Source organism: Ursus americanus, chromosome 20 (genome assembly GCF_024610735.1).
Source record: "Ursus americanus isolate L20-20 chromosome 20, mUrsAme1.1.p, whole genome shotgun sequence".
Classification (NCBI taxonomy): domain Eukaryota; kingdom Metazoa; phylum Chordata; class Mammalia; order Carnivora; family Ursidae; genus Ursus; species Ursus americanus.
This window is the reverse complement of record NC_142146.1, coordinates 47654100-47666842: the sequence shown is the minus strand read 5'-3', so window position 1 is coordinate 47666842 and position 12743 is coordinate 47654100.

Genomic DNA, 12743 nt, shown 5'->3' with positions numbered 1-12743 from the left:
AACACCAGGAATAAGACAAGGGTGTCCACTCTCACCGATCCTATTTAACGTAGTACTGGAAGTCCTAGGTAGAACAATCAGGCAAGAAAAAGAAACAAAAGATAGCAGAACTGGAATGGAAGAAGTAAAATTGTCTCTATTTGCAGATGACATGTTCTTACTTATAGAAAACCCTAAAGACTTAACCAAAAAACTGATCCAGTAAAGTTGCAGGTACAAAATTAATATACAGATACCAGTAGCTTTCTATACATTAACAACAAAATTTCTGGAAAATAAATCAATCCCATTTACAATAGTATCAAAAACAATAAAGTACTTAAGAGGTGAAAGATCTCTACGCTGAAAACCACAAGACATTGATGAAAGAAATTGAAGAAGACACAAATCAATGGAAAAATATCCCATGTTCATGGATTAGAAGAGTTAATAATTCTAAAATGTCAATAATGCCAAAAGCTATCTCCATATCCAAAGCAATCCCTATCAAGTTTCCAACAGCATTTTTTATGGAAGTAGAAAAAACACTCTTAAAATTTATATGAAACCACCAAAGACCCTGAGTAGCCAGAGCAGAACAAAGCAGGAGGTAGCACACCTCCTGATTTCAAGCTATACTATAAAGCTATAGTCATTAAAACTATATGGCCCTGGCATAAAAACAGACAAATAGACCAATAGAACAGAACCAAGAACCCAAAAATAAATCCAAGCATATATGGTCAACTAATATTTGACATGGGAGCTAAGAAGCCTCAATGGGAAAAGACAGTCTCTTGAATAAATGATGCTGGGGTAATTGGATATTAACATGTAAAAAAATGGAACTGCGCTCGTATTTTACACCACTCACAGAAATTAATTCAAATTAGATTAGAGACTTAAAAATAAAACCTGAAGCCATGAAACTCCCTAGAAGAAAACCTAAAAACAAAGCTCTTTGACATCGGTCTTGGTAATGACTTTCTGGATATGACACTTAAAGCACAAGCAACAAACTAAAATGAATAGATAAATAAATTGAACTACATCAAATGAAAAGCTTCTGCATAGCAAAAGAAACCATCAGTAAAGTGAAAAGACAGCCTACAGAATGAGAAAAATATTTATAAACCATGTATCTGATAAAAGGTTAATATCCAAAACATAAGAATAACTCATACAGTTCAACAACAATAAAAAACAATCCCATTAAAAATGAGCAAAGGGGGGCGCGTGGGTGGCATGGGGCGCCTGGGTGGCACAGTGGTTAAGCGTCTGCCTTCGGCTCAGGGCGTGGTCCTGGCGTTATGGGATTGAGCCCCACATCAGGCTCTTCTGCTATGAGCCTGCTTCTTCCTCTCCCACTCCCCCTGCTTGTGTTCCCTCTCTCGCTGGCTGTCTCTATCTCTGTCAAATAAATAAATAAAATCTTTAAAAAAAAAATGAGCAAAGGACCTTTCTTCAGTAAAGATATATAAAAGGCTAGGGGCGCCTGGATGGCTCAGTCAGTTAAGTGACCCACTCTTGATTTCAGCTCAGATCATGATCTCAGGGTCGTGTGATCGAGCCCCACATGTGGCTTCATGCTCAGTGAAGAGTCTGCTTGAGATTCTGTCTCTCCCTCTCCTTCTGCCTCTCCCACGCCCTCCCCCCAAATAAATAAACAAATCTTTAAAAAATAAAAATAAAGATATATAAAAGGCTAATAGGTACATGGAAAAATGCTCAATATCCCTAGTCATTAGGGACATGCAAATTAAAACCACAATGAGCTATCACCTCACACCTGTTAGAATGACTATGATCAAAAAGACAAAAGATAGCAAATGCTGGTGAGGATGTGGAGAAAAGGGAACACTTGTGCACTATCGGTGGACTTGTAAATTGATGCATCCACGTAGAAAACAGTATGGAGGATCCTCAAAAACTTAAAACTAGAACTACCATATGATCTAGCAATCCCAGTTCTGGGAATATATCCAAAGAAAACTAAAACACGAACTTGAAATGATATCTTCATTCCCATCACAGAAACCTTATTTACAATGGTCAAGACAAAGAAACAACCTAAGTGTCCATTGATGAATAAATGGATAAAGAATTTGTGAGATACATACACACATGCATATACACATATATATGTATATATAAAATGGAATATTAATCTATTAAAAATGAGAAAAATCCTACCCTTTGTGACAACATAGTGGACTTTGAAGGCATTATGCTAAGCAAAATAATCTCAGAAAAAGACAGATACTATATGATGTTACTTGTATGTGGAATCCAAAAAGCAGAAACCCCATAGAAAAAGAGATCAGACTTGTGCTTAGAAGAGGTGGAGGTCTAGAGGGGAAGGGGATTAGGGGAAGGTGGTCAAAAGGTACAAACTTCCAGGGCTCCTGGCTATCTCAGTTGGTAGAGCATGCAACTCTCAATCTTGGGGTCATAAGTTTGAGCCCCATGTTGGGTGTATGGATTACTTAAAAAATAAAAGCTTTTTTAAAAAGGTACAAATTTCCAGTTATAAGATGAATAAGTACTAGGGCTGTATTGTACAGCATTGGACTACAGCTAACATTGCTGGAGGATATATAGGAAAGTTAAGAGTATACTGATTCTGAGAGTTCTCATCACAAGAATTTTTTTTTCTCCTGTCTTTACTTTCTATTGTATTCATATGAGATGATGGATGTTAGCTGAATCTGTTGTGGTAATCTTTTCACAATATATGTGAATCAGACCATCATGCTGGGTGCCTTAAACTTACACAGTGATGATTGTCAGTTATTTCTCAATAAAACTGGGAGGTGGGGTGGGGGGATTCAGATTACAATGGAAAATCCAATAATGAAAATAGTTCCTTCCAATTAGGACGTAATGAAATGAAAAGGGTAATATAAAATGCACATATATGGGAAAACTAAACCTATTAAAATATTAGGAAAAAAATAAGATTATTCAAAAGTAGAATAATTCAGAATATTCAGAGTCATTGCCCCCAGAAACAAAAATGCAATGTAAAACTATAATATATTAGTACAAAAGTCATTCATAGTCACCTGTATTTCTTTGTTATTGTGCTGTGGGGAATAAAACATTTAAAATAACTTAGTGCCTTCGTTTAGGAGAGTGAATCCTATGCAAGCACACACATACATACACACGCAAATGTAGAAAGGCAAAAAAACACACTTTCTATTGTTTTATAAGGAAACATCCTATCAAGTCCAATAAAATGTAGACGGGGGGGGGGGGGGAGGGATCCATTATTCACCCTGGGGAGATGCATCAGTTCTTTGGAATCAGTTGAGTTTTTCTATAAATTAACTTATTCAGGGCACTCCTACAAAGGCCCTTTTCAATCCAAATATTAAATCATTTAAACAAAAAATGAAGATAGTAATTTGTCTTTAACCCTTCCAGTGAAGCACAAGTAAATTTAAGACATTTCTCTGAGAACTGACAAAATGTGAAATCATCCGTAGAACAAATAATGCATAACTACTTATGGCAGTTCTTTCTATTTTTACTTCTGTGTTGGAAAAGGTTTTGGTTATATAACATAATAAAAATAAATCAGACAGACATGATAATATTAAAGTGAGAGCATGAGCTAATCAGTCAAAAATGCACTATAGTTATTTCCAAGCTGGCTCCACACCTGGGAAGCCAACTGAGTCATCACCCCCATCTTGTCATCACTAGGAGAATTTTTGAGTGACTGCCTAAGACAGGAGCCACAGGATTTCAAAAGACCAAGATTCAGACTGATAAACTGCTCAACTCTACTATTTGATAAAAGGTTTGGCATTATTTAGATCCATTTAACTTGGGGAAACTACTTAAGATTAACTCTGACTGCATCTCACCCATTTCAAGAAGTTGCTGAATCCATTAAACAAATTCTTAGAATTAATATGTGCTCTCATTTCCCACATATAATTACTGCCAGCCCATGTATTAAGTTCCTCCTGCCTCACCAACTGGAGATAAAGTGAGGTCACGTAACAAAGATTCCCTGCTAACAGAGGTCTCTCCCCAGTATTTCGGGTAGTCCTCAGGGCAACTCTCCATGTGCACCCCTCCCCTCACAAAATCAACTCAAGTTCTTCCACTGCAGCCTCAGTGATGGCTGCCATTCAAGAAGCCATTTGGAGGACACTGAGCACCACTGCCTAGGCCACCCGTGAGGTGCCCAGATGTCTCTGCTTTCCCGCCAGCCCTCTGACCTCAGAGAGGCACAGTGCCTTCCTTGTTCACCCAGGAACAAATCTCTCCTACCTCACTCTAGGTTAAGGGTGAATATGTCGTTTATTTTAACTTGAACAGCATTAAGAGTGAAACAAGGCTCTAATTAATAGCTACCCCAAGACAGGAGACTAAACTGGGCCTGTCCCAGGCAAACCAGGACAGATAGTCGACATATATATGGCTCCTTTTTCATCCAGAGCTTGCAGGCCATGGGCCTGCTTCCTAGTTCCTCACCAGGCCCTGGATTAAACAGCACCTCTGGCTGCTGCTTTTACTTTACAGGCCTCAGACTTAGTCCCCAGGGGTCCGTAAAAAATAGCACCACAGTGTCCAGCTCCAGCGTTCACCAGCCTCCTCCAGATGCCCACATGGTGACCTCTATTTCACAGGTCCTTCCTCCCCCAAGACACACCTAAGCCAAGATACACAAGATAAATTTTATTTTTTTAAAGATTTATTTATTTATTTGAGAGAGAAAGAGGGGAAAGGGGCAGAGGGAGAAAATATTCAAACAGACTCCCCACTGAGTGCAGAGACCCTCTTGGGGCTCATCCCACAACCCATGAGATCATGACCTGAGCCAGAGCCAAGAGTTGGTGCTTAACCTACTGAGTCACCTGGCAACCCCTCCCCAAAATAAATTTTAAAAGACACTGTAGGGTGGCAAGTCCAGTCTCAGCTCACTGTTATCAACTTACTACCCTAACGAAAAAAATAAAAAGAGGATAGCCTTTTCTCTGCCAAGGCCAATTAATAAGTTTGTCTATTATGAATGTATAGAAAGAAATCTTGATTATTACTCTTCTCTTTGTCATTAAATATTGATAATTGCATCTGCCCTGTATCTGGAAAAATTTACAACAAAGCAATATTAGTGAAATAATGTCTATACAGCACTACTGAGACCTGGGAAAAAGGGAATTGCATTAATAGTAATAATAATGTTGTCTTCAAAAGAGACATTGAGATGGGGAATAACATATTCCTACCAGAAAGCCATCCATGAAATTGCTTTAATATTGATAATTTAACAACAATATATCAGCCACATTTATTAACATTTATTGACTGTGGGTAATCCATAAAAGACTAATGATCACATTCTAATAGTTAAGTGTATATGTTTAATAAAAGACTCTCACATCTCTGAAGCGAGTTTTTAATAACGGAAAACACAATAAGCTTCTGAAACAGAAAGCTTTTAGGGACAATCAGGACACAATTATACCCACAACTTAAAGAGAAAATAGATCCGGTGGAAATCTTAACAAAGATCTTACTTTGCTTTCTATTAGCATTCAAAATAATTCCATGACATTTGGTTAAACATTAAGTAATCAGACTACCAAGTTTAAGTTCATTGCATGAATCTGGACTGCCCTTAAAGGGCAGAGAAAACAATGACATTAGGCAAACATAAAGCATAGGACTTTGTACATTTTGGTTGCTCAATGGATATTTGTTGATTCGATAACCTTGAAGTGTCCCCAACCAGACAGGCAGTGTCACAGCTCTTGAGATAAGATCCTGAATTTAGGCTAAAAACTACGGATATCATTTCTGAGACTGGAGGAGTCGTGCAATTTCTTAGACTGCTTTTCTAGGCTCAACAAGAAGTTTCAGAGGAAAGCAGCTCAGTTCTGAAGCGGGGGAGAGGAGGGACAAGAGATAACATGAAGTCTGTGAATAATAGGACAATTCAGTTTGAATCCAAATCAGAACAGCATGCTGCAGAATTGCCGCTCTTAATGTGAGCTCCCATGAGGTCAGTAGAAGGGTCAGGGTTATCGGGCAGGATACATCAGACTCCTGCCAACATAGTCTCTCCTCCTCTTCCTAACTTTCCTGACTTTCTCAATGCCTGAAAATCTACCATTAGAGTGTCACCTGTGTAGGTCATGAAGCCTTTTTGGTCTTCTCAAATTTCCCATCAAAATGAAAATCACCTCTGGGAAGATTAGATATTTCATCCAACATTTCCAAAAATATATATATTTACATTCCCTCAAGATGCTTCCTGATAAAAAACAAAACAAAACAAACAACAAACCCCCCAACACACACACAAAACCTCTGTGTTCAAAGAAATTTGCTCTTTTTTTTGTTAACTCTTCAAGATTCATAATGCCAAGGAGAATATTAAATAAAAGCTCTGCATTGTCCACAATAGCCAAATCGTGGAAGGAACCGAGATGCCCTTCAACGGATGACTGGATTAAGAAGTTGTGGTCCATATATACAATGGAATATTACTCAGCTATCAGAAAGAACAATTTCACAACATTTGCTGCAACATGGACGGCACTGGAGGAGATAATGCTAAGTGAAATAAGTCAAGCAGAGAAAGACAATTATATGATTTCTCTCGTCTATGGAACATAAGAACTAGGAAGATCGGTAGGGGAAGAAAGGGATAAAGAAAGGGGGGGTAATCAGAAGGGGGAATGAAGCATGAGAGACTATGGACTCTGAGAAACAAACTGAGGGCCTCAGAGGGGAGGGGGGTGGGGGAATGGGATAGACCGGTGATGGGTAGTAAGGAGGGCACGTATTGCATGGTGCACTGGGCGTTATACGCAACTAATGAATCATCGAACTTTACATCAGAAACCAGGGATGTACTGTATGGTGACTAACATAATATAATAAAAAAACATTAAAATAATAAAATAAATAAATAAATAAAGGCTCTGACATATATTGCAAAGAAAAAAATCATAATGGCTTAATCTAGTATTTGCGAAAATATTTGGTCGAGAAAATAATTTGGAATGCTCTTTAACATCTAGAATACTGTAATATCAACTCGGTGAATCATCAGGGTCTGAAAACACAGAGAACATGATCAGCAGCTAGGGAGCCAGAAACAGTTACTAGGTGACTGGACTCACTGTCATTGCAGGTATTTATTAATTTTTAATAATATCATCAGCATCAGTGTGTTTTCTAAATTTTGTTGGCTCCGTAGAATAGTATATATTGTGGCCCATCCATTTAAGAATTTACCATATCCAGGATGCCTGGGCGGCTCTGTTGGTTAATAGTCTGCCTACAGCTCAGGTCATGGTCCTAGGATCCTGGGATCGAGTCCCGCCTCAGGCTTCTTGCTCAGCAGGGAGCCTGCTTCTCCCTCTGCCAGCCGTTCCCCCAGCTTGTGTGCTCTCTCTGACAAATAAATAAATAAAATCTTAAAAAAAAAAGAATTTACCATATCCATCATTAGAAAAATAAGATAGGCCCCACATAAGAAATTAATGAACATAAATGCATACATACGCACAGCATTTTGCATGTAGTGTCAGGGCTTCTGAGGAGTTAAGATACACCCTTTAAACTTAACTTCAGTTCAAATATCTGTGAATCCTTTAGGCTGACTTAGGCTGTATGAATCACCCACTCGATATTTTGATAGCACTTAATTTATATCTCATCTTTGTTACTGTAATGATCACCTTTCTCTTTTCTTTACTAAGTAGTGACCCCTCTCTCTTTTTCTTTCCCTTGAATAACAAGCACAGAGCAAAAAACTGAGCCAGTGTACTTTGTATTTAGGAATTGATTAAATAATTGAATGAATTAGACTGGACTGGAATGTTCCATGGGAATGAGGCTCATTTCTATTTTTATTAGTTGCTGTATGCCCAGCTCTTAACACAATGCCTGCCACCGGTGGATTTTGTGAATATTTGTTGCATAAACATTGTATGAGTTGGTTCTGTTTATTGAAGTGCCTGGTGTTTACAACTCTTATGAGACTTTGTGAACAAATATGGTATATTTTATACCAACTTAATCTTGGATGCAAAAATGTCAATAGATCCTATCTATTCTAACCTACTATCATTGACGTGGCTGCATATTTTCGTGGAACTGTGCTGAAGCCTGAAACTCTTCGTATCCAGCTCTTTTCTTTTTGGTCTCCTTCACAGGAGTCAGACCCGCTTCTGGAGGTCTTCCTTGCCTTCTCCAGATCTTTCTCTTTATCCTTCCCTTGATCTTTCTCGGACATTTCTCCTGCTACATTTTTTGCACATCTAATCCTGACTTGGTGTCTGCTCAGAGGACTCCAACGAACACAGATAGCCAACTATGATACAGTCCATTGTGAGGCTCCCTTCTGTTGAGCTTTTAGGTGAGGTCTTTCTCACAAGCATCCAAACCCTTCACAGTCACACAAAGAGGGAAAGATTCTCCATCCCCCAACACTACCTCTCTCTTGGTATTGAATGCCAGGGGTAAAGCTTCCCTTCCTTCTGAAGGAGATTTGATTTGGAAAGGATCTTGCTTGATAAATGCAAAGGAAAGGAAAATAATTCTGGAAAATTGACTACTCCAACAGAAGGAAAGAGCGTTTACATGCAGAATAAAACTTGTCTAAAACTAACTCTTGAAAAGCCTAATAAAAGGTACTACTGTTTTTTCAATCAGCAAGTAGTTGCTATCTTTCCATACTTAGGGTATTAGAGTCCTAGGGCTCTGCAAGAAAGCGCCACAAATGAGTGGTGTTGAATGACAGAAATGTATTCTGTCACGGTTCCGGAGGCTTGAAGTCTGGAATCAAGGTGTTGGCAGGGCCGTCCTCTCTCTGAAGGTTCTACGGGAACATCTGTTTCATGCCTTTCTCTGAGCTTTTGGTGTTGCAGACAACCCTGGGTGTTTCTTGGCTTCTCAGTGTATCAGCACAACCCCTGCCTGCTTGCATGTCTCTGGGTCTCTTCTCTCCTTTAAGGACACAGGTCATAATGCAGGGCCCACCCTAATGACCTCATTTTTATTTATTGCATCTGCAAAGCCTCTATTTCCAAATAAGGTCACTGGTAACCTAGGAGTAGGACTTCATTATGTCTTTTTGAGAGAGACAGTGTAATCCAAACATTTGGGTAGGGGTACATTTCTTTGACTAGAAAAATGAAAAACTGCATAATTAAAATTTCTCAGCAGCTTGGTAAATAGAAAACAAAGAATTTTACTTTTAGTTAGTGAATTATGCTGCTGCTTATTCTGTGTCCTTAACATATGTCTGATGTGTCCATGTCCTTTACATCTTCCGATGCACCTAGCTCTTTGGATTGCTGCTGAATATTGCCGGATGGGAAAGGAAACCAGCTTGAGTCTTCTAAATGTTAGCCTGTGAATGATATGAATTGATAGGCACATTTATTACCACTGGTAAAAGCACTGCTGGTGTAAGTACTGACCTTTCCAGCTGAAATTAATTGGGTCTTTTCAATGGCACTACTTGTACAGGAGTACACTCTCCTGATTTAGAGAAAACAGAATAAAGAAATCACCAAATCAATCAGCTAGAAAGGATTTCATGGAGTACTTTCTAGATAATAAATCACAGCACACTAAAACTTCACATATATATGAGAAAACATTTTTAGCAGCTTCCAAATTCCTGCCTATACCATCTGCCACTGGAAAGTGGCTGAACTAGGATGGGAAATTTAGCAAATATCGTGAACGGGCTATTCAGAAACCATTCAGGACAACCCTTCTCCCTGCCTTTATTATAGAGGCTGTGCAAGCTAAGAATTTGAACTCTTACCTCCTTTTGTGACTAGAGGCAGCCGTGTAACACACGTCTGGCCTACAATATGTAGGTCTGGTCACTGGGGATGGCATTCCTTCTCAATAAAAAGACCACCTCTTTAAGAGAAATGTTCTGGCATCTCACTGCTTGTCAGTCTCTCATCATCCTGCCAGGAATGTATATGTGATAGCTGGAATGCAGCAGCCACCTTACCACCATGAGTTCAAAAGTTCTTATTGAAATGGTGGAGTAAAACAATTGGAATAAAAAGCACTGAACTTGGATTTTAATATTGGACTGTCCAATTATCGAACTTGAACTTAGCTTCTATGGCAGTGATTATCAACAAGGAGCTATTTTGCCTGCCAGGTGACATTTGGCAATGTCTGGAAACATTTTTGGTTGCCACACCTGTATGAGAGGGAAGCTACTAGCATCTAGTTGGGTAGAAACCAGGGATGCTGTTAAATATTCTACAAGGTACAAGACAGCCCCCAACAACAAGGAATTATCCAGCCCAGAATGTTACTAGTGCTGAGATTCAGAAACCCTAGTCAGTAGGTCTCAATTTCTTTAATGTTAAATAAGGAAGTTTTTAAAAGATGACATCTGTGGGTTCCTTAAAAAATAGAAGGTAGTCTGTATATTCCTGACAATACTTGAGTTATAGTGCACCCACTTGTGATTTATCTTTTAATATAATAGTTAAAAAGATTAAGTAACAATAGCAAAAGTTGCATATTTATTAAGTGAAAAAAATCAATATGTAAAAGTGTAGGTGTTGAATGATTACTTCCATTATAAAAAGAAAGTGAATGTGATTGTAGCAAAGTAATATAGTAGTTGTAATGAGGATTTTGAGTTTGTTCTTTACAGTTTTGCAAAAGTTATTCAATGTGATTGTGCTATTTTTATAATTTGAAAAATAATTTTCTAAGTAATGAATGGGAGGAAAGATTAAAATACCCAAATAGTGCTGATTTCTCTGACATTTGTGAAATTTCTTCCTAGCCTCACAGAAACACTATACAGGGTAATGACATATTTTATGCAATTGAGTACCATTTACACTGATTCAGCATGTCAGCAACATTCTTTTTCTAATTCTTTATATTTCCCTAAATATGGAAGTACCGGAGTTTAATTCATAGGACTGTTCCCCTCCAGGGTTTTGTCAGAGCATCAGAATCACCTGCAACATTAAAGTGATTGTGTGAAAATTTGTCACTGCAAAGGCTTACATTAGTTTTAGATTCCTATGGCTGCTGAAACCAATTACCACACGTGGGTGGCTTAAAACAACGGAAATTTATCCTCTTACAGTTAGGGAGGCCAGAAGTCCAAAGCTAACACCACTGAGCTAAAATGAAGTTGTCATCAGGGCAGCACTCCCTCTGGAGGTTCTAGGGAGTGCCTTTCCAGCTTCTAGTGCCTACAGGCTCTCTTTGGCTCATGCCCCCTTCACTTCATCTCTGCCTCTGTCTTCAGATGTTTTTCTCCTCTGTGTGTTTCTCAAGCTTCCTCGAATTTTTTTTCCATAAAGATACATGTGATGGCATTTAGGGCCCACATAGACAGTACAGGATAATCTCTCCATCTCAAAATTGCTAACATAATTACATGTTTAAAGGCTCTTTTGCTAAATAAATTTCCAAAGATTAGGATATGTTATCTTTGGAAGCCATTATCCAAGCTACTAGAATATTCTGTTAAGAAAATATAAATCTAATTGCTAATCTCATAGCGAGGACTTAAAATCTGGCACGAACATCCAGGATCTTAATCCTAGGAAAGTAGAGTAGGAGTAAGAAACGTGTTAGTCCTACTAAATGAAAGAAGCATGAGATGATACAGTTTAGGGAAACAAATATCTTAAACGTTGTCAGTGTACAATTTTTTAAATGTTAATTGACCAATAAAATTTGTTTCACCTGTGTCAACATTTGAATACAAGATGGCCCCTTATATCTAAAAATAGAATGCTTAACATTGCTTCACCCTATTTCAACAACTGTGAAGGCGTTCTGAAAACTAATTTGAGGAATTAACCTTAACATCACAGTTCAGTAAACGTAAGACTGTGAAATTACTAAAAAGGCAGGACGGTACTTAGCTTGAGTTGGCTAAGAAGCTGAAAATATTTTTAACTCTCCAATTAAAAGATATTTTAGCAAAATTATGAGAGTGCACAAATAATTAAAGCCCTAGAGCTTCCAATTGGTTATTTTAATTCTTTAGATTTAATTTCAAAATCACTCTGTCAAAGGCTTACATTTGGAAGTAATTACATATGATAACTGTTTTTACATTTCTGTTTTCAGCCAGGAATACTTCTAAATCTAAACATTAATTTCCATATTACTTGGAATATTTTTGATATTGGAGTTTAAGAGCCTTTCGTGCTACTCATTTAGATGCAATTAATCAGTAAAACCTACTCCAGTTATTTCCAAAGTCAATATTAAGGAAGCTACCTGATGAACTTTAAATAAATCAATAGAATTGCCATCTAAATTAGGCAAACCATGATCCAACGTTATTACAGTTAAGACTGAGTATGCAGGGGCACCTGGGTGGCTCAGTCAGTTACGCATCTACTCAGCTCACCTCAGGTCATGATCCCGGAGTCTTGGGTTCGAGCCCAATGTCAGGCTCCCTATTCAGTAGGGAGTCTACTTCTCCCTCTGCCCCTCCCCCCCACCCCTCCTTGAGCTTTCTCTCTTAAATAAATAAATAAATAAAATCTTTAAAAAAGAAAAAAAGACTGAGTTTGCCAACTAACGGGGAAAAAAATTTTCCCTTGGAACAAGATAGTGTTTGTGTGAAGCTAGATTCATGTCTTTTCTCACTTTCAGGAAAAGACAAAAGGCTTAAATGGTGTATTTTTTTTTAATTTTATTTATTTATTTGACAGAGATAGAGACAGCCAGCAAGTGAGGGAACACAAGCAGGGGGAGTGGGAGAGGAAGAA